Source organism: Podarcis bocagei (assembly GCF_964188305.1).
Source record: "Podarcis bocagei genome assembly, chromosome: W".
Taxonomy (NCBI): domain Eukaryota; kingdom Metazoa; phylum Chordata; class Lepidosauria; order Squamata; family Lacertidae; genus Podarcis; species Podarcis bocagei.
The window spans coordinates 91677341-91700788 of NC_138131.1; the positions used below are offsets into that span (position 1 = coordinate 91677341).

Consider the following 23448-nt stretch of genomic DNA (forward strand, 5'->3'; position numbering starts at 1 on the left):
CTCCCAAAGTGGGCAAATCTTGCGTCTTCTAATACTTTGCAATAAGTATTCTTGCTGCTGTCGTTGCATACATAAAAAAAGTTCTGTCCTTCTTTGGCACCAATTGGCCAGGAGAAAGGCCTCTGTTTTTTTCAGGAAGGTATACTTAAATACCTTTTTCAGTTCATTATATATCATCTCCCAGAAAGCCTTAATCTTTGGGCACGTCCACCAAAGGTGAAAGAATGTACCTTCCATTTCTTTACATTTCCCACATTTGTTATCGGGCAAATGATAGATAGATTTTTGCGAGCTTGACTGGGGTCATGTACCACCTGTAAATCATTTTCATAATATTTTCTCTTAAGACATTACATGCCGTAAATTTCATTCCGGTGGTCCACAACTGTTCCCAGTCAGCAAAATTAATATTATGTCCAACATCTTGTGCCCATTTAATCATGACAGATTTAACCGTTTCATCCTGAGTATTCCATTTCAACAGCAAGTTATACATTTTTGACAAAAATCTTGGTTTTGGGTTCTAACAGTTCTGTTTCCAGTTTAGTATTTCCCACCTGGAAGCCAACTTTTTTATCCAAATTGTAGGCCTCCATTATCTGATAATAATGGAGCCAATCTCTCACTTTACTTTTTAATTTCTCGAAACTCTGTAATTTCAGTTTATCTCCTTCTTGTTCCGAAATTTCCCAATATTTCGGCCATTTGGCCTCCATATTGAGCTTTTTCTGGGCCTTTGCTTCCATCGGTGACAACCACCTTGGGGTTTTATTTTCAAGTAAATCTTTATATCTTATCCAGACATTAAACAATGCTCTTCTGACAATATGATTTTTAAATGCTTTATGTGCTTTAACCTTGTCATACCACAAGTATGCATGCCACCCAAAAACGTTATTAAAACCTTCTAAATCCAAAATGTCTGTGTTCTCAAGAAGCAGCCATTCTTTCAGCCAGCAAAATGCCGCTGATTCATAGTAGAGTTTAAAGTCTGGCAGGGCAAATCCACCTCTATCCTTTGCATCAGTTAATATTTTAAATTTTATTCTGGGCTTCTTGCCCTGCCAGACAAATCTAGAAATGTCTCTCTGCCACTTCTTGAAACAGTCCATTTTGTCCAAAATTTGCAATGATTGAAACAAAAATAACATTCTTGGCAATACATTCATCTTTATAACAGCAATTCGACCTAACAAGGAAAGCTTCAAGTTTGACCAAATTTCTAAATCTTTTTTAACTTCCGTCCAGCATTTTTCATAGTTATCTTTAAACAAATTTCCATTTTTAGCTGTCATATTAATCCCCAAGTATTTCACTTTCTTAACCACAGTCAAACCTGTTTCATTCTGGAACTTCTCTCTTTCCAATGATGTTAAGTTTTTCTCCAAAACCTTAGTTTTTAATTTGTTCAATTTAAATCCTGCCACCTGACCAAACTCTTGAATTAATTCTAATACTCTTTTGGTACTAGACTCTGGCTCCTGTAACGTCAAAACTAGGTTACCTGCAAATGCTCTCAATTTATATTGTTTAGCTCCGACCTGTATACCTTTAACCTGCCGGTCTCTTCTGATCATATTGAGCAGAACCTCCAGGACCGATATAAAAAGCAATGGGGAAATTGGGCACCCCTGTCGTGTTCCTTTTTCTATCTTAAATTGTTCCGTAACCACATTATTTACAATTAATTTAGCCTTTTGTTCAGAATATATTGCACCTATACCATTTTCAAAACCTTGGCCTACCCCCATACCCTGCAAGTTCTTTTTCATAAAACTCCAAGATATATTATCAAAGGCTTTCTCTGCACCCACGAATATCAAAACTGCTTTAGTGTTTATATTCACTTCTAACTTTTCCAAAATGTCAATTACGTTCCTCAGATTATCAGATAAATGTCTTCCCGGCAGAAAACCCGCTTGGTCCTTATGAATCTCTTCAATCAGTACTTTTTTCAGCCTCTTAGCCAAAATATCAGCAAAAATTTTGTAATCCACATTTAATAAGGATATGGGACGGTAGTTCTTAAGTTGAGTCTTTTCAGTCTCTGTTTTCGGTATAAGTGGTTCCTCTTCATCCTGGAGAAGAGTGACTAGTGGGGTGCCACAGGGTTCTGTCTTGGGCCCGGTCTTATTCAACATCTTTATCAACGACTTGGATGATGGACTCAAGGGCATCCTGATCAAATTTGCAGATGACACCAAACTGGGAGGGGTGGCTAACACCCCAGAGGACAGGATCACACTTCAAAACGACCTTGACAGATTAGAGAACTGGGCCAAAACAAACAAGATGAACTTTAACAGGGAGAAATGTAAAGTATTGCACTTGGGCAAAAAAAAATGAGAGGCACAAATACAAGATGGGGGACACCTGGCTTGAGAGCAGTACATGTGAAAAGGATCTAGGAGTCTTGGTTGACCACAAACTTGACATGAGCCAACAGTGTGACGCGGCAGCTAAAAAAGCCAATGCAATTCTGGGCTGCATCAATAGGAGTATAGCATCTAGATCAAGGGAAGTAATAGTGCCACTGTATTCTGCTCTGGTCAGACCTCACCTGGAGTACTGTGTCCAGTTCTGGGCACCACAGTTCAAGAAGGACACTGACAAACTGGAACGTGTCCAGAGGAGGGCAACCAAAATGGTCAAAGGCCTGGAAATGATGCCTTATGAGGAACGGCTAAGGGAGCTGGGCATGTTTAGCCTGGAGAAGAGGAGGTTAAGGGGTGATATGATAGCCATGTTCAAATATATAAAAGGATGTCACATAGAGGAGGGAGAAAGGTTGTTTTCTGCTGCTCCAGAGAAGCGGACACGTAGCAATGGATCCAAACTACAAGAAAGAAGATTCCACCTAAACATTAGGAAGAACTTCCTGACAGTAAGAGCTGTTCGACAGTGGAATTTGCTGCCAAGGAGTGTGGTGGAGTCTCCTACTTTGGAGGTCTTTAAGCAGAGGCTTGACAACCATATGTCAGGAGTGCTCTGATGGTGTTTCCTGCTTGGCAGGGGGTTGGACTCAATGGCCCTTGTGGTCTCTTCCAACTCTATGATTCTATGAAATTTTGGTAGCAATTTCTCCTTTGCATATATCACCAAGCCTCTCTTTTTAACTTTGTCATACGAAATAAATTCTTGTCCCAATCTCTTATTAATAAGCATTTTCCTGTGTAGCCTCATTACATGTGTTTCTTTTAAACAAATCAAGTCCAATTGTTCTTTCCTTAATACATGAAAAACAGATTTCCTCTTCCGAGGGGAATTCAGTCCATTACAATTCCAGGTTAAAAGTTGCAGAGCCATGGTAAGTTACTTAGCTTTCCCTCCAACTGCACCGAGTTGTTGTTGTTCTTCTGTCGGTGGTGTGTCTTTCCCTGGGCCCGGGAATCCAAATGACAAGTTTGCTATGTCTAGAATTCCTTTTCCTGATGCAGTCAGCTCCTCTCCTGATTCCACTTCCTTCTGTAAGTCCTCCTCGTGATCTTTCAGAAACTTGTCTGTATCATTCACTGTCCTTATTCTTATTTTCCTTCCTTTGTATTTAAAAGATAAACCTTGGGGAAATTCCCACCTGAAGAGTATTTTATTTCTTCTAAGTAGGCCGACAAGATCTTTATAATAAGCCCTTATATCCAAAATGTGTTTAGGTATATCCTTGAAGGACTCAACAAATGAGTCTTCAATTTCCAAGGTTCTTTGGTAGTGCAGATTCAAGATTTTATCTCTTTCTTCTTTTGTTCTTAAGGTGATCAAACAATCTCTTGCTCTGTTCTTTCCTTGTCTTTTGCTGAGTCTAAATGCACTCACCATTTGAATTCATCTTTCCCCAGGTCTTGTTGCCAAAAGTCTGTGAATTCCTTTGTAAGGAAGTCTATCAAGTTGTCTTTCTCACTTTCAGGTACTGCTCTAATTCTTAGGTTTCTCTCCTTTCTTTGTAATTCAATCATAGAGAGTGTCAGGTCGTGATCCTCTAATTTCTTATATACCGGTGGTATCTTCTCTTGAACAGCAGTTGCAATATCCTTAGCTTCCTCTGCAATCTGTCGAGTCGAGGCTGATTCCTCTAATAGTTTTTCAATGGACTGTGTATTGGAGTTCACCTTGTTCCCCAGTTCATTAATACTTGGAGTGTTCAAATCTATTTTTGCTGAGGCCCCAGCTACTTGTTTATTTGTCTCTGCAACCTGTTTGGCTAATTTTTCCAAAGATGCATCAATTTTGCCAAGTGCCTGAGCCAATAGCTCTTCAGATGACATAGCTTTTGATTTTACTTGCGAAGCAGCAGCTCCTACTGTGCCTGCCGCTCCAGATGTTGAGGCCCTTCTCTGAAAAGTAATATCAGTCTTGTATTGTCTGCCGGATCTGGTAGTTTTATCCTGTATGCCACTCACCAGCTCTATCTTCCCTTTCCCATCTGCCATAACAAGCCCAAGGTCAGTCACACGCTTGGTGAGTTTGTTTTGCAAAGTAATTTTCCAGAGCTTGGTAACTTGATGACAAAATAGTTGTTACAACGTAGTCTCCTCTAGGGGGACACCCTTCCAACTTCACTATGCAACTGTTAAAAACAAGTATAGTTCTTAAAAGTTCCAATATCCCTCAAAAGCCAGAGTTTCAATGCTTTTAGAAAAGTTTCAGTGTCTCTAAAAAGTTACTTTATAGTCAAAGGCAGATCTATAAACACTGTATCTTTCTCAAAGTGTCAATATTCTTTACCCTTAACATGCAGACAATTCTTCCCACTGGTCGACCTTCCCTGTCATAGGCAGTCCGTTCCCAGTTTTCCGAGACAGCAGAAATATATTTACACCCTCTTTTCTTGCAGGTAAAATAATGCTCGGTTCTCCCCCCTCCACTCCTGCAAACCGGAGGGGAGTCGTCTTTTTTGGTGCTGGATTTGACCTTTAAAAGTCGTCTTTCAGGGTTACAGCTTTACAGTCTCTTTACTTTAATCTATTTACAAGTTGGAAGAGGCAGACTTCCTGTTTGTGCCTTTCCCGTTTCGGTGCCAAATTAACTAAATTTTTCTTCCAATTACTTGCTTACTCCTACTCACGGGTAGTTGCTTTAGCTTCCAATTGTCCAGAAAGAAATCAGCGCTCTCCGCGCCACACACCCCCTTTCCGTTCCGGAGCCTTTAAAAAGGGGGGCGCAAACGGAGCCCGTCGAGTCTCCAAGTTCTCAGGCTTCCCCGCCTGAGATTTCTTCGGGTCCCGCTTCGCCGCAGCGGTCAGACCCTGTCCCCGTGGAGCCGATTCCCTCCGGAGCTCAGAGGGAATCCGCCATTTGTCGCTGGTGCTGACCGGAAGTCTTTTGCAGGTTTCACCTGGGACTTGGTACGACTTTTGCCTGACGCTTCAGGGGAGAGAATTGCACCCTGAGGCACTCCACACACCAAGGAGTGGCGCGATGACAATTCCCCCCCAAGCGCCACCCTCTGTCCCCGACCAGAGAGAAACGAGTGCAGCCATTGAAGGACTGTGCCCTGGATCCCCACGTCGGCAAGGCGGTGGTCCAGGAGTTCGTGATCGACCATGTCAAAGGCTGCTGACAGATCTAGAAGAATCAGCAGCCCCGACCCGCCTCGATCCAGCTGCCTGCAGAGATCATCTGTTAGGGCGACCAGAGCCGTCTTGGTCCCATGACCAGGGCGGAAGCCGGACTGGAATGGATCCAAAGCAGATGTTTCATCCAGAAACCTACCAAGCTGTTCAGCAACCGCTCTCTCAATCACCTTACCCAGGAATGGAAGATTCGAGACCGGGCGGTAATTGGATAGATTTGAGGGATCTAATGATGTTTTCTTTAAGAGCGGACGCACCACCGCCTCCTTCAGTTCCCCTGGGAATATCCCGGTGCCAAGGGACAAATTGATGATATCCCCCAGGGGGGCCCGCACCTCGTCTGGACACGCTCTAATCAGCCATGACGGGCACGGGTCAAGAGGACAGGTGGTGGGCTTTCCAGCTTGGAGGAATCTGTCCACATCGGCTGGAGATATCCGGTCAAAGTGGTCCAATACTGGACCCGAGGACAGTCGAGGGGCCTCCAGTTCCTTTATTGTATCCAAATTGGCAGGGAGGTCATGGCGGAGCAACAGGACCTTCTCCGCAAAAAAGCTCGCAAATGCCTCACAGCTGTGTGTCAGATTGTTATTTAAATTTGGCTGTCCTTCAAGGGATGTTAAAGACCGAATTATACTAAATAATTGCGCCGGGCGAGAGCTAGCGGATGCAATGCAAGCCGAGAAGTAAGACGTCTTAGCGGCCTTCACTGCCATCTCATAGGTTTTCATAAAAACCCTATAAGATGTTCTTGAGGCTCCGTCACGGGCACCCCGCCATACTCGCTCTAGCCGTCTGAGGTCCCGCTTCATTTTCCGAAGCTCCTCGGTAAACCAGGGAGCCCGGTTTCTGCGGGGTCGTAGAGGGCGCTTAGGTGCAATCTCATCGATGGCTGCCAGGAGCTGGGTATTCCAGCCCTCAACAAGCTCAGTCAATGAGTCGCCAGGGGGAGAAAGGTCCCGCAAGGCTTGACGGAATCTATCAGGGTCCATCAGCCTCTGCGGGCGAGCCCAAATCGGCTCGCCACCTAAGCAGGGTGGGGGTGGAACATCAATCCTGGCTTTCAGAGCATAGTGATCAGACCATGGCACCTTCATCGAAGGAGACATGATCACATCTATACCGGCGCCAAAGATCAAATCCAGCGTGTGGCCTGCTTGATGTGTGGGGCCCGAAACAAACTGGGAGAGCCCTAGTGTCGCCATGGAAGACACCAGGTCCAGAGCCTGTGAGGAGGGAGTGGCATCAGCGTGGAAGTTGAAGTCTCCCAATACCAATAGGTTAGGGAACTCCAAGGCCCAGCCGGCCACCGCCTCCAACAGGCCTGACAGGGTGGCTGCTGGTACGCTAGGTGGCCGGTACACCAGCCAGACAGCCAAGCTCTCCTCGGAGCCCCACACTAGGCCAACACATTCAATGCCAGGGATCAATGGCGATGGTAGAGCCCTGAAAGAACAATCTTCCCGGATTAATACTGCCACCCCTCCCCCCCGGCCCACAGTCCGTGACTGGTGGAGGACGGAGAAACCCGGGGGCGCCATCTCTCGTAAGGTAACAGTTACCCCTTCGCGCACCCAGGTCTCCATCACACAAGCCAGGTCAACCCCCTGCGAGGTAAAGAAATCTCGCAGGGTAGCGGTTTTGTTGCCTATAGACCTGGCATTGCACAACACCAGTGAAGGAAGTGAGTAATCCTTGCTCACCCTACCCTCGTCCCTCGGGATGGGGCGCAGATTGGAAGGGGTACGAGCATATCCGTATCTCAATCCCCTTCGCCTATAACATCTGCCCCCACCTCCATACCTCCCTCGCCCCTCCACGGTAGCAATCCCAAGCCTCATACTAACCTCCATTTACAAATTGGAAAACAAAACAACCAAAACAATTGTGCCCAAACAAAACCAATCCCCACCCCACTCGATGTCCAACCCCAAAAACAAAACAAGACGGAACAAACAAAAATACATAGATAAAAACCACCATTCACGGTGGTACAACAAAGTAAACAATAAAAACACCTTTAAAACACCTTAAAATATATATAAACATCTTCAACATTTGCTGCAGCAGCACCAGTGTCCTTAAAGCTATTACGGGGGTGAGCCTGGGCCCCGCCCCCTAGGCCGGATGGAGTGAGCCTGAGGAGGGAGAGGCCTTCTCCGACACTCCGATGCAGCAGCAGCGATGTCCCAGACCCCAATGAGGCCTCTTAAAGCTGTGGCGAAGGTGAGCCTGGGCCCCGCCCCCTAGGCCGGATGGAGTGAGCCTGAGGAGGGAGAGGCCTTCTCCGACACTCACGATGCAGCAGCATAAGTCCGATTAAGGCTGTTAATAATCATGAAGCAGAATATGTCTTCCTGTAGAGGGAAATTGCATTCCGCCATCTGCTGGCGTAAGAATTTCATCTCTGTCAGATGCGCTTGTACATCTCCATCTGGCACTAGCCTTAGATTGGTCAGCTTTTCAAAATGCAGCAACGCTGAAGAACCAGCATCTCTTTGATGTATTCTACGCAGCTGTCAGAGCCGCTTCCAGGTCCCAGCTCACAGAGGACCACGCTAGCCGGCAGTATTGTACAAACTTCTTTATTGAGCTACAGTTTCCATTTTCAAGCCGCAGCGCGCAGCTCTACGTCTTAGAAGCTAGACCGGCGAAGCTCCGTCTGAGTCTCCGCCTCCTGTACACCAACTTAATACTCTAGCCTTACTCCACCTCTTCCGTCTTTCCTTTCTCCTCTGGGTCCCTCTACCCCCCGTGGTCTCTTCCTTCCTGGACTCTTCTGACGCTGACCCCCCCGACTCTTCTCCCTCCTTGCGGCGGGCTTCCTGTGCATTTGAACTTGGCGCGCGCGCGCAGCCTTCAACCTTCCTCTTGACCGTTTCCTCGCTCCCCGATGGAGGTGTGGCCAATCCTAACTCCTGCCCTCCCGCTTGCGGCGAGCCGCCAGATCCCGATACCTGGGACCCCTCCCCCCTACTGCGCTCTGGTGGGGAAGCTGGTCCCGATTTCCAACTGCTGCTCTCTGAGTCCCCTCTGGTCCCTTCTACCTGGGGTGTCCCCCTAGGCGCCCCCCTTGCTCTGACCACTGGCGCCCCTTTCTGTGAATCTTCCGACTCACTGGAAAGACTCGGAGATCTCGGGCCGCTGTCATCACTCATATTACCTCCGGATTCCTCCCCCTCGCTCTCTGTTTCCTCCCTTTCCTGTGCCTCTGCTCCTGAACCCCTGACAGCAGCGTTTGCCAAATCTCACGCGCGCATTGCAAATTCTGAATATGCACGAGTTGATCATCTGAGATACAGAGAATTATGGCCGTCCTGGCTCTCACATTCTGTGAATTCCAACCTGGCGTTGGTGCAGCAGGGATGGGGTTTTCAATCACCCCAAAAATCCTCTGATTCTGAAGCAGGGCTTTCATCTTTACAGACCATGAGGAATAATTGTCATTAGTCAGTGGAGGTGGGTAAGGTAAGCCTCCTCCCTTCTTGGCATCCATTTTGAATCCAAGCCTCAGCTCTCACTCTCGAGCCTGTAAAATTCCAAGAGTCTATTGGCTGTTTACTGCCTCACTTGGCAGTTAAACACAGGCTGTTTTGAAAGTCCTTTCAAGAGCAGTGAGATATTAGACAAAACAAACGCTGTTTACCAGCCTCTCACAGTCCCAGCCCCTCTTCCGTTGTTGGCCGGTAACTTTCCACTTTACTGACGTTTCGTTGCTTAGCAACTGGACATTCCAGGCTTATCAAGACTCAGGTATGCGAAATATGTGGCTCTCTTTCAGTGCTGGTTTCATCCAAAAGCAGACACTCAGTGAACCGAAGAATGTCTCAATTCGCGTTCACTCTCACAGCCATAAAATTAGCATACCTTAGGGGTTCCGTTGCTCAGCAAAAACACCTCCTCCGGTGCTTCCATCCGCACGCTACCATATCTTCCTTATCTCCTTGCAGAGGATGAAGTACGCTCCATCAACCTCTCTTGTTGCTTTCATGGATCAAAACCATCCTCTGCTACCAGATGTTGGGAATCAAGCCTTTATTAGGAGAACCTGGCAACTCTCTAGGCACCCGGCTTGATCTCCTGATGACCTCCCTGTCTGCATTCCCCAGCAGGATACAGGCTAGGTCGTGATAGGCGATCCTTCTCAGCGTGAGAAGAACACCCCCCCCCTCTTTCCTGCCCCCCCCCCGGCAGGGGAAAGAGATAGACAGAAACATATTTACATGCCTTTATTTCTGTCTTTGCAGCGTTACAGAAAAACACGACTGCTCTCTTCAAACTCCAACAGCCGAGAGACAAACTCCACCTGTACTTCCTGTACAGCTCATATTACGCTCTCAGCTAATTCCGGTGCTCTCTGCACTGTTAATTGACTGTCCCTCTGTTTCCCACGGAACAGTCCCAACATTCCCATTATGTTTTGCTTTCAAGCTACCAGCTCGTGGCCGCATTGCTTCTATATTGTAACAGATACATCATATCCTACAGGAGCACAGGAGGAGGCAGGAATGATGGATGTAAAATCTGACAGGTGAGAAACATTGAGGCTTAAAGAGAAGGAGCAATCTGCCATGCAGGGTTTGTTTGTTTTTTAAGTTGCTGTTTTACTTGCTAATGTTAGGAGTAAAAAAACCCCACTTATTGATCTATTAGTAGATCCCAAGCTTCCATTGATGTTTCTCAAACGAAAGGGAAAAGCATTCCCCATGTATTTGCTACAATACTCTGCTCCTCCTTGTAGATGACAAGCCTTGCATATTCTCTCTCTCTTTCTCTCTCTAAATTTGAGAATTCTATTTGTTCTTAAGCTGAATCATTTGTAAACTGTTGTGCTTTTGAGGATGTTGGAGGAAGAGGCACTATCCTCCTTGCCTTGACTGAAAATCCCCCCCACTTTTAAAAATCATGGCATTGTCCTCCAATCTCCTCTTCTAGCAGCCTTTCCAACTAAGTTCATCACCTGTGGAGTTAAGAGTGCACTGCTATTAATCTCTTCCATGACATCTTCCCTTGCAATTCACTGTCATTTACTGTTAATTCCATAGGTACCCTCCAGACTACTTCCTAGATTATGACTCTAAAGCAACATGACCCTCTTGTTTTCCCTTATGCTGTTTTTGGTGGCTCTCCTTTCTGTCCGTTCATCAGCCACATGCTCAACATCTTATGGTCCCTTGGCATCAGGAAGATGAGACTTCCAGCGTGATTGACCAGAATGCTGCAACATGATTGCTGGCAGGAGTGAGACCTTGTCAGCATATAACACCTGTGCTCAAAGATCTGCACTGGCTGCTGATTTGCTACCAGGCCAGGTTCAAGGTGTTACTATTGGAAGAACCCTTTGGCTAGAGGACTGCCCTCTGTAAAGTAGGACACTTAGACACCCTAATGGTAAAAAGTGTTTTTCAACCCAGTTGACTTGGTGGAACACCAATCAGGAAAACTATATTTCCCCCAGTTCCTTGAATGCCCCTTTATCCAGAGCAGCCCCACTCGGTCAAGGCCAATAGCTGGAAAGCAATAGGGATCACACACACACATGGAATGAATGGAGGGATGGATGGGCGTCACAGACACTTTTAAACTACACTTTGATATCACCCCAGACAATCTCCCACATCAAACAGCCCACTTAGGTAAGGTCTCTGTACATAGCTGGTTTTCCTGTCTGGTTCTTGAAAACCCCCTACTCAGAAATATTTTTTTTATCAAAGAGTGAATAAACTTTTACAGCCTATGGACAACACTCCCATGCAGTCAACCTTCCAGGGCCTGCAAACCAGTGGGGCTGGGACAAACAGTGAGTGTGGCTGATAAAAAAAGAGGGTGAGGCCACCTGTCTCTTTTTCATATGCTTCTCTCTGTAGTGCCAGATCTAGGGCAGTGCAGGCTGTTCCCCTGCTCAGGGTGCTGAGCCAAGGGGGCATAAAATAATAATAATAGTAATAATAATATTGGTAGTAGCAATAATAATAGTAATAATAATAGTAATAATTAATACTTATATTCATGTGGGTACCTACTGAGAAACCCCATTAAAAAGCAACTGTACCAAAAGGAATTACTGTGGAAATAAAATATATTGGGGGAAGTGCCAAATTTTGTCCTCACTTAGAAAACCGTATTACCAAAGTCTACCCCTGCTCTCTGTCATTCATACACAAATCCACATGCATGCAGGTAAAAGGTAAATGTAAGGTAAAGGACCTTACATACATAGTCAAAGGCGTCTATGCGGTGTGGCGCTCATCTCACTTCAGGTCATGTGGCCAGCATTCTGGTGCACCGGGACACTGTGATAGAAGCCAGAGTGCATGGAAACGCCGTTTACCTCCCCCCTGGAGCAGTACCTATTTATCCACTTGCACAGGTATGCTTTCAAGCTGCGAGATTGGCAGAAGCTGGAACAGAGCAACAGGAGCTCACCCTGTCTCAGGGATTCGAACCACCAACCTTCTGCTCAGCAAGCCCAAGAGACTCAGTGGTTTAAGACCACAGCTCCACACATAATGCTCCCACACATCCATTTTCATGCATAACACACCTGCTCATTCACTCACACTCATTCTTTTTCATTCCCTCTCTTTCATGTTCAGGGATTGACCAACAAGCCTTCTTTGCACAAGGTGAGAAAGAAACATTTTCATCACAAAATTGCACAGATGCCACTCCAGCCCCATCTTGACCATCATAGTATCTCTCATCTTTCAACTTACATGCCCGCTTTCTCTCTTGCACCATGCGGAATGAAACTGGTCTCCATATCCCTAGACGGGAAATGCTTGGGTCCACATAGTAGCAGGGCCCAGGACTCTCCGTGATCGAGATCACTTGCAAAGGAAAGAAGAATTGTCTGCATGAGGCATGGTGTGGATTCTGAGCTATTTAGCTTGGTTGCAATGACTGACTTCCTATCCGATATCAATTAAAGGCACCCACTAGCTAGATAGCAGTGAATATGTTAAGCTCCGCCCCCCTGCACCTCCATTCCTGTTATCCTTCAACATGGCTTAAGTGTAGATCATCCTCTTCCCACTAAGGTCCACAGCTGTACAACTGAGAACCCTGATTTTTGTGCAACCATAATAATCAGCAGTATAAGACCCTCCAGCCCTTGCTGGACTACAACTCCTATCATTCTTGACCATGCTGACTGGGGCTGATGGGAGTTGTAGTCAAGAAACAACTACATTAGCCCCCTACATGCAGTGCCATTGATCCAGTTGGAATGGAAACTTTGGAAAGCCACCCAGCTCTTGATCATGGATCACCCAGGTCCCATCAACTGTGGCCCCGATAATTAGAGAGTCCCAAAAACACAGGTTGTCAATCTCTGTTCAAATGTTTTGCCAGCAAATTTAACAGTTGTTTAGCCAGCTTCACCCTGTGGGTCAGTTAATGCTGTTGGGAAAACCCAAATAACACAGAACCTAACTTGTCAGCATCTTACATCTTTCACTGGATTTCACACGCATTGTGTAGGCTGGCTCAGCATACTTGGTGAAGTCATGGTCCTTAATGCCAGTGAGAGGCTACCTACCATACTTCCCAGGTCCTGGCCCTGCAAGAGAACCACAAGGGGGGGAGGAATAAAATAATGGGAAGACAACCCGGAACCATTAGCATTTGCAGATTATGAGCTGCCACACTGGGTAAAAGGGCAAAATGGAATAATATATTGTGTTGAATAATATATTGAATAATATATTGGGTTTTGGAGCTACAGCTCTCTAGGTGTTGTTGTTGTTGTTTAGTAGTTTAGTCGTGTCCGACTCTTCGTGACCCCATGGACCAGAGCATGCTGGGCACTCCTGTCTTCCACTGCCTCCCGCAGTTTGATCAGACTCATGTTTGTAGCTTCGAGAACACTGTCCAACCATCTCATCCTCCGTCGTCCCCTTCTCCTTGTGCCCTCCATCTTTCCCAACATCAGGGTCTTTTCCAGGGAGTCTTCTCATGAGGTGGCCAAAGTATTGGAGCCTCAGCTTCACAATCTGTCCTTCCAGTGAGCACTCAGGGCTAATTTCCTTAAGAATGGATGTGTTTGATCTCCAGGTGTTGCTGCACTGCAACTCCCATCATCTCTGACCACTGAACCAGACTGGCTGGGGCTGATGGAAGTCCCACAACATACTTTTCTTCTCCCTCTGGTAAAATCTCGCTAGCCTTGGGCCAGGATATTTGCATTGCAATAGGAAGTGAGCATTACAAGGCACCTGAATTCTTCTGTGGCTCGGACTATAATTCAAGCCAGAGAAGATTTCCCATTTTACTCAACCACCTATGCTCTGCCTGTACTTTCCCAACCCCCTTCCTTCATCCCCTTTAAACAAGCGTTACCCTGGTAGGACAACAGCAGTGGTGACATACCAGCCACAGGAAAAGGAAAACAAAAGAAAAAAAATATTATTAGCCTGACTCCCTCCTTTGGCAATCTTCACAGAACTCTAGCCCAATGGTTGCCATCAATTTGATTTGAATAAATTTTATAATGAAATGATTTTAGAATGTTGTATTATTTTATTGTTGTTAGCTGCCCTGAGCCCAGCTTCGGCTGGGGAGGGCGGGATATAAATAAAGTTTATTATTTATTATTATTTATTAACAAGGAAATATGCACTGTCTCGCATGCTAGCAGTACTCTTGGAAGAAAGTTCTGATGGTGACTGAGAAATGTAGATCAGTTTCCTTCTTGGGTTTCCACAAGAACAAAAAAGGAACCCTGATGGGAGGCGGCGTCAAGATGGCGATGAGGTAAGACGCATTTGCCGGAGTTCATCTCGAATCCTCTTTAAAATCTGTGTTGTGGCTCCCAGCCTTGCAAGTTTTTGCTGAAGATTGTATCAGGGTGTTGGAGCCCATGCCAGGAGTTCACATTGTTGATAACTGTAAAGCCTGCATCGTAAATCAGCTTTAATGAGCAGATAATTGTATTCTCCGGCAGCCTTGGAAGCAGCCTTCGACTTACTGGCTCTCCGCCAGCTCACATTCAGTTGTTGTTTTTATTTCTACCACTTTTTACTACCTTTCTACCACTTTTTACTACCTTTTAAGCACCGCTATTTTAAAAGACTTATAACGATGGGCCAAGGCAAACGCCTAAGGGATTGTGACGAGGCTCTGCCCTCCCCAAGAGCCAAACAATTAAAAACCGACCCCCCCGTGCCTGGCAAACGGAGTGACCCCATTGAATTCTGCTATAGGGTGAAAACTCAGAACCGTTTCTACCCTCTAACGTCTCCAGAAAAAATGTCAACACCAGAGGAATTATTTTTACCTCAGATTAAATCTGCGGACGGCAAGCTTGGAGGAAGAGGGTATGTCCCACTGAGGGTGGTGCAGGACGCTGGAGCTGAGGACTGCGCAAGACAAGAACAACATGAACATCTCCATCTTGTGGTCAGAACCCTTAATTGCATATTCAAGAAGATTGATGTGCTATCCTCCCAGCTATGTAACCTCGAACAGAAAATTGATAACTCCTGGTCAAAGTTTAAACCAACTGTAGACACAGGGGAATTGAAGTGCCAGAGGTCCATACCTTCAACCAAAAAAAGAAGTGTGATCCCTAAATATAAACCAAATCCTGCACTGAAACACCAAGCGTTGTCCCTACAACCTAAGAAAATCTGCCTAAACATCGGGGCAGGGTCACCAAGGTGGCTTACTCTGAGTGGGGTTAAAAAGCATCTAAGCAATCTCCTAAACATAGAAATCTCACAATGTGATCTCATTGCAGTATTACCCTTGAACCAGCACCTCAGGCAACAGAAAGTGATGCTTGCGTTTTACTCTCCAAGGATCCCTTCAGCTATCATCAGGCAGAAATCACTCTTGGCTAGGTATGATATCATCCCAACAAGAGTTTTTATGGATAGCATGATCCACCCCCTTCTACTTGCCGGTCACGGCACGGAGCGGACTCTGTCGGAGAGGTCGGGAGTACCTCAGGACATTGAGCCTCCTCTCCCGGAGGATATCCACCCGCACCAAAACTGGATTTACCCTACGCCCCCACGAGCTCTAAAGAAACCCACTGGCGCAAGTAATTCTCTGACCCCGCCGGAGGAAAGAGAGCTTTTAGCCACCTTTGGCGACCTTCCAACGAGAGAATAACAAGAAATAATTGATAGACTAGAAGTACTTAATCATCAGCTCATACATGTCCAGAAGAACGGAAAAGTTCTGCCCACTTTTCAGGACTACCCTGCCAGCTTTTCGGAGTCGTGTTTTAAGGAAGCAGGAAGTCTTCCTCACCTTAGTCCTGCTCCTAAACCCATGTCTCCCCCATTTGTGGGCAAAACCCACCGACGCCTGGCAGACCCAGGTCTTGCCCCACAAGTTGGCCTCTCACCTCAACTCTTGATAAATTTTGACTCGCCCTCCAAGAGTCCCCCGCTGAGGAGTGTATCTCAGAGTTCCTTCCACCAAAACAATTCCTTACCATCTAATCCATCAATGCCGGAACTGGAGTCCTCTTATTCCCCTGAGCGGCATAGACCCGACATACAAACGGTACCAGTACGCCAAGCATCCCCTGTACCTTCACCAGCATCAGGTCATGGGAGTGCTCCACCTACATCAAAAAATGGCCCGGATTTGATTGAAGACCCGGCCGGACATATAAATCAAATGGTTTCATTGGCGACCTTCAGCCCTCGCGGTGGGGCAGTCTCAGCAAATCCTGTGGAGTTTCCCACTGAAGTGTCCACCCTTGGGTTACCCAGCGGGAGACCCGTTTTGTCGCCTCAGTCAGAATACTTCACTACCAACTTCAAGACTAGGTACCTTCAGCAGGTGCCTGCCGTGCAAAGTAAAATAACTGACTTTTTTGCGGGGTCTGCCCTGCCTCCAAAGGACTCACATCTCTCCCTGAAATGACAGTGAATTGGGCACAACAGGAACTCCCCCCTATCAGTCCTCAGCTGGAACATTGCGGGCTGGAGGGGGAAAAAACTTGACCCAGAATTCCTGGAGTATATTAACCTGTTTCATATCATCTTGCTCCAAGAATCGTGGGAAGTAGAGAAAATTTCCCTAAATGGCTTTGAGCTTCTAGAACTCCCTGCCTGCCCCTCCCTGAAAGGAGGCCGCCCTAAAGGGGGCCTAATAATAGGCATCTCCCTCAACCTACATTCTAAACTTACTCTAGTACAGGCCTTGCCTCCTTACGCCCTTACTGGACTGATTGCGGGGGAAAAGATCTCACTTCTAGTTACAAATGCTTACTTGCCACCTGGGGGCTCTTCCTCCGAACTGGGCTCTAAATGGGGCTCGCTAGAAGAGCATTTGCTCTCATGCTATGTTAAGTTTCCTAACACCCCGGCCATAATAGGTGGCGATTTTAATGCCCGCACAGCAGCAAATTGGGACTCGCTAACCAAAGCCAAATGGTGGGTTACCCCAAACCTTGATAATTATGAGCTGGAACATATCATGAGGAGAACTTCTAAAGACCAACGAGTTAACGAGGCTGGAGTACTCCTCTATCAAATGGCCATCCGTTTAAATCTGGTCCCCCTAAATGGAACATGCCTCCCTGATATTCCAGGGGATTTCACTCATCTGAGCGTTAAATCAAACAGCGTTCTCGATTACCTGCTGGTTTCCAGTGATATACTTAAGTGTATCTCCACCTTTAAGATCGAGAATGTACAATCTAGTGACCATCTTCCCCTTGTAGCCAAGCTCTCCCTGAACTGGCAGTCAGAGGCCCATAGACATGCGACCCAGATGGTAACCAACGAATCTCTCCAACTAAGAGGAATCAAATGGTCGGAGACCCAGGCTCAAAGGTATCAGGAATTCTTTCAAAAAGAAATCCTCGGGCCCCATTCCAACATAGACTCTGCCTCAGACGAGTATAGCATAGTGTTGAAACGCTTCCACCACCATACGACTGATCTTACGTCCTTCTTCAGGCTACCACCCAAAATATTAAATCGAAACGAGTATACTTACGGTGCCCCCTGGTATAATTCTTAGTGTAAACAAGCAAGACAGCGCCTCCGTGCTATATATAATGTGTACAAGACCTCCGATGCATCTACTCTGCCAGCTAGTTATGCACAAGCCAAGCAAGTTTACAAACGCACGCAGAAAACTGCCAAACGCGAGTGGCAACAGAATCGCTGGCAGGCCTTGATTACTGCTTCAAAACCACATAGATCCAGGGAATTCTGGTCTTTGATTAACAGAAGGGCGAGGAAATTCCCAAGGGCAGTCATCCCAGCACCGACATGGGAATTGTTCCTGAAGAAATGTTTCTCACAGGCAGATGCTCCCTCCGACCATCTGATGCATCTGTTTTCCCACCTACCTATTTGGCCTCCCACCGATCCGGACGAAATAGCCAAGCTAATAGCCCAGCTGAAACCAGGCAAAGCCCCAGGGCCCGACCTGATCCCTGCTGAAGCCATCAAACTACACCCAAAATGGTGGGCTGACATCTTGGCCAAAACCTTCGACGCAATCAACGCTTCTGGTCTCATCCCCAAAATATGGAAGGAGGCCATTATAGTACCAATTCATAAAAAAGGTTCTCCAATGGAGCCGGAAAACTACCGTAACATCAGCCTCCTTTCGATCATAGGGAAAATTTATGCCAGCTTTTTGCTGACTAAACTATTGCGATGGGCAGACGAGACTAATCAGATTGGTCACGAACAAGCAGGGTTCAGAATTAAACGTTCAACAACTGATCATGCGATAGTTCTTTACCATCTGGCACGGAAGTACTCGTCCCCCCCCCCCCCGGGGCTACCTTTGTGCTGCCTTCTTAGATCTAAAGGCAGCCTTTGACAGCGTTCCTAGAAATATTCTTTGGGAGAAACTTGCAAAACAGGGCATCGATAGAAGACTCTTATGGCTTATAAGCCAGCTCCACGAAGGTACCCTTGCCAGAGTGAGACTTACTCCTGCGGGCGACCTCACAAATTCGATTCCAATAAACAAGGGAGTGCGCCAAGGATGTATATTAGCTCCCTGCCTATTCAACCTATTCATCAGCGACATGCGAGCACCCCTAGTCAACTCATCTCCAAGTACACACGCGCCTAGACTAGCGGATTACCACTGTCCACTCCTTTTATACGCGGACGACGCGGTAATTCTATCTTATACACGTGTTGGACTAACCAGAGCTCTGAAGATCTTTGCCACGTACTGTCAACTCAACCAATTAACCATCAACCATGCTAAATCTAAGATTCTGATTTTCGCCAGAAGTCGGAGATTATACAAATGGAAGCTTGGTGGAGCAAAAATAGAGCAAGTCCTAAAATTTCAATACCTAGGAGTTATTTTTCAACACAATTTGGGGTGGAAAGCACAAATTCAACACCTACTCAACAAGGCCAAAACTCTGTCATATGCGCTCCTCCGATTTTTCTTTTCGGATGGAGCTTTGCATGTTCCCTCGGCCCTAAAGGTGTTCAAGGCAAAAGTGGTTCCCGTGCTTGCTTATGCTGCCCCGCTCTGGGCCGTGATGACAGATCTTGCTCCTCTTGAGACTTTGCAAAACCAATTCCTACGTCGGCTCCTAATGCTCCCCCTGTGCGTAAGCAACGCAGCCATCCGATTAGAATTGAAGATCGCATCCTTAGAAACTTGCCTGTGGAAGCAAGTCTTCAATTATTGGTTATCATTGTGGCACAGATTACCAGACCATTACCTTGTCCAATGCCTATGGCGAGATGAATTCTCCAGCCTTTGGACTAGTAGAATTCATGCCAAACTCCTGAGTTATGGAATCTCTCCCCTAGATTCCCTAAAACTAGATCAAATCACTGCTCAAAGACTGATCCGCCAAAGACTGGACGACATCGATTTACAGCGAAATTATACGCTGGGGGGAGGTGTTTGTTCGCCCCAGAACATTGGTATCACTTTAACTTACTGCGTTCCATCATACCTCTCCTCCCTTTCGTCTGTTGCCCATAGGCTGGCCTTCACCAAGGCGAGGTTTAACGTTTTTCCCTCTAATGTCCTGAGACATAGATTCTCAAAGGGCCAAGCCTCCGCCATGTGCGAATGTGATAAGGAGACGCCGGAGTCGCTTCAGCACATTATGTTCACTTGCCCCTTGTTCAATGTGCCACGGGCAAATTTGTTGGGATTAATCATACAGAAGCTAGAGGGTACCCCACCAAAATTCCACCTTGCCCAAATCTTGCAGGATAAGGACATCCATACGACACTGAAAGTGGCTAGGTTCCTGGTCGCTGTCCTTACCCAAAAGCGCTGCCAAGGAGCACTACAAGTTAATTAAGGTGCAGCATGTCATTCCTTCCTTCCATTCCATACTACAGTATTTTATTGTTATAGTGGTGTTTTAGCGGCTGTTTTTTCCCACGTGCAAAAACTGTTATTTATGTCTTGTTTTTATCTGTATGGGCCTACGGCCGCAATAAAATTTCTTTGAAATTTCTTTGAACCCTGATGGATCAAGCCAGCCAGCCACCGAGTCCAGCATCCTGTTCTCACAGGGGCTAACCAGATGCCAGAGGGTCTTTCAACAATGCTGTTGAACACATCCAGACTGGCAAAGATATAGGTACCTCTGTATTCCTGATCTCCTTCTCTCTCTTGCCCCATCTATTCCCACAGCTCACCTTTATACTTGGCACTGATGGACGCATACTGCTTCTTGATGGCCGGCACTCTGGCTGGATGCTTAGAGATACCAGAAAGACAACTAACAGGCTGAGCTGCACCTTTGGCTCTGGAAGTCGGCATTGGAGTGTGCCCACTGCAGTGGGGAGTCGTATGTGTCACCAGTGCTCTGGGGAATGAAAGTAAATGAATGAATGCAAGTCCAACCTGCAATAAAATGTTGCACCATGGAGTGTTGCAGCTCAGGGTTCCAGCTACTCCGTTCTACCCCACCCCAAACAGTATTCAATTTCCACTAAGTATGCTAAGTTCACATTGGGCTATTTGGGGAGGGGGGAGTGTTCTCCTCTGAGGGATCCTATCCTATCCTATCCTATCCTATCCTATCCTATCCTATCCTATCCTATCTTCAAACCTTGCCGTTTTCTCCAGGCTTGCTGAGCCCTCCGTCTTGCACAGATGGTGCTGTTTTGGCCACATAAGGACCATAAGTGCTAAAAGAATGGAGATTGCTGCTTGTTTATGTGATTTAACGGCATGTACCTAGGCCAGGGTAGCCAACATCCCAAGAGCTTGTTGGACTCCAACTCCCATCAGCCCCAGTCACCATGGGATGATGGGAGTTTTAGTCCAACAACAGACAGAGAAGAGCCCCTTTGCAGCCCCTGCACTGTAAGGGCTAAGGGAATGAGGGTGAATCTAGAGGTCTGTGTGCCTTTGTTTATTTAAACCAGGAATGGGAGGCTCAGCCCAGGAGCCACATGCCACCAACCAGACCTCTCTCTCTCTGACCATTAGCACTCTCTCCAGGTCACAAGCCTCCCTGCCCCTGCTTTGTGCCCTCTTCAAGTGCTTTTGCCTGGCTGGAATGTGAGAGCAAAGCCTCTTGCTTTCCTGAATGAAGATGGGGGCAGGGGTAGGTATAGAAACTTGGAGGGTATGTGGAGCTGGATTATAGCCTAATGCACAAAGAGTCCCTCCTGTTGCTCCACCCAGTTTTTGTATCTAACCCCATTCAACACTGGTACATGGCCCTCAGATGGTTATCAAATATGGCCCTTGCACTAAAAAAAAAAGCTTATCGACCCCTGATTTTACTGCCCCCCCCCAGCCTGCCTTTCAACAACAAGGTCCCCAAGGCAGCTCAGAACAATTTAAAATGAACAACATGGAATGAAATTGCAACCATAAAATATAATTGCAAGCAGCTCAAGCAACAGTACCACGATCCCAAACAGCAGAAGGAAAACAATAGAAATGATTAATAGCAAAATAGCCATGTAGAAAACACACCAAAAGAAACATGCAAGGGGAACCAGCAGGCAGGAGTTGGGGAAATAGTTTCATGTGTGTTGATAGCATTAAGCAAAGCCCCAATAAACAGCGCTTAGTTTAACTATGGAACTCCCTCCCACAGGAGGCAGTGCTGACCACCAACATGGATGGCTTTTAAAGAGGACTGGATAAATTCACAGAGGAGGATAAAGCTATCAATGACAACTAGTCAGGACAACAGTGGAATTTGCTGCCAAGGAGTGTGGTGGAGTCTCCTTCTTTGGAGGTCTTTAAGCAGAGGCTTGACAACCATATGTCAGGAGTGCTCTGATGGTGTTTCCTGCTTGGCAGGGGGTTGGACTCGATGGCCCTTGTGGTCTCTTCCAACTCTATGATTCTATGATTCTATGATTCTATGACTATGTCCTGCTTCTGAATACCAGCTGCTGGAAACATGGGAGGAGAGTGCTTGGATCCTGCTTGCAGGTTTCCCACAGGCATCTGGTTGGTCACTGTGAGAACAGAATGCTGAACTAGATGCCCTTTGGCCAGATCCAACAGATTCTTATGTTCTTACGTTCTTATTTGTTCGCAGCAAAGCACACTCACCATTGATGTGTGGAATTTGCTGCCACAAGACTTGTTGAACCTAGGATAACTCAGTTGGTGCAGCATGGGACTCTTAATCTCAGGGTCATGGGTTCGAGCACCATGTTGGGTAAAAGATTCTTGCATGGCAGGGGGTTGGACTAGATGACACTCATGGGCCTTCCCAACTCTACAGTTCTGTGATTCAATGATGGACGAAAGGCTAGATAGGGATCTCCATCCTTTTCAGTAACATGCATTTGGGGACCCATTTCTTCATCATTGACCATATATTTGCATGGTGGAAGTATTGGTGGAAGTCCTGACCCACCAGCTGAAGACCTAGATGGCATTGAAGGGGGAGTATTTATTTAGCTAGTTGTTTTCTTACATTTATATCCTGCTTATTTTTGGCATGAGTAAGCTGTCGCCTGCCCTTTTCCAGGTACCAAAATACTGATTCCAGACATTCCAAGCATAAGTCTGACCCTTCCCCCCGGAGAACCACAACTGTGTCCACCCTAATCCCAGAGCCCTTCAGGACAGAGGAGCAGAATGAAGGGAGCACCACCTCCAGAGCATGAGACCAGGCCTGATCCCTCACCCTGAGCACTTTGGAGGGGGTGGGGAATAAAACTTAAATACAGGGCACAAAAACAATGCCTTTTGTCATCTCCTTGTAGTGGCATGGTCTGTGGGGCAGCATTTGGAGAATACAAACAATTTCTTCTGTGTCTTTCTAATTCTCTGGAGTTTCTAAGAGAGGTGGCAACTGGCCTTTGCATTGCTATGCTCCCTAACCCTAATCATGCTAATACACAGCAAACAAAGGTCTTAGGATTTCAGTTACCAATCAAAGTAGCAATTGGTTGTGTCAGTCACCCATACCGCTGATGCTGCTTCTCTGGATGGAATGGAAATCTGGATGTAGATTTCAATAAGGAGTGGGGATGTTACTCAGCTTTCCAATTCCTCCTCTACCCCCTCCTTTTTGGAACATAAACAATGCCTCATGTCGCAATTCGCTCCCAGGTTGCCCAGGCGATGCTGATGCAAGTGTGGAACCAGACTTGTTTATTTCCATATTACCATGGTTCTGGCAGAATACTCTCCCTCCCCCTCCCTCCCTCCCTCCCTCCCTCCCTCCCTCCCTCTCTCCCCCCCCCTCTCTCTCTCTCTCTCTCTCTCCCTCTTTGTGTGCTGCTAATACAAGTCCTCCTTCCTTGCAAGTTACCAGCCGGGGGGGGGGGGAGAGCCACAAGCCCAAAATACCACATTTTGTTTCATAAGACCCATGGGCATAGCTAAGGGGGGGGGGACAGAGGGCAGCTGCTCCCTATCAAATAAAACAATAGAAATACTTAACTGACCAATCATGTCATTTCTGCCCCGCTAACAAAAGTCC

General features: G+C 46.5%; 1 pseudogene across 1 annotated transcript in view; it reads right to left on the reverse strand.

Moving 5' to 3' along the window:
* LOC308577929 (protein CIMAP1C-like) overlaps positions 1–23043 on the reverse strand; it is a 28563-nt pseudogene extending 5520 nt beyond the window's left edge. Inside the window, exons 1-4 of the transcript in view lie at positions 22932–23043; positions 20180–20349; positions 13018–13128; positions 12284–12397 (exon numbers count right to left, since the gene is read on the reverse strand). The product of the transcript in view is annotated as a protein CIMAP1C-like (transcript). The remainder of the gene's footprint in view (positions 1–12283; positions 12398–13017; positions 13129–20179; positions 20350–22931) is intronic.
* Between the last annotated feature and the right edge of the window lie 405 nt (positions 23044–23448).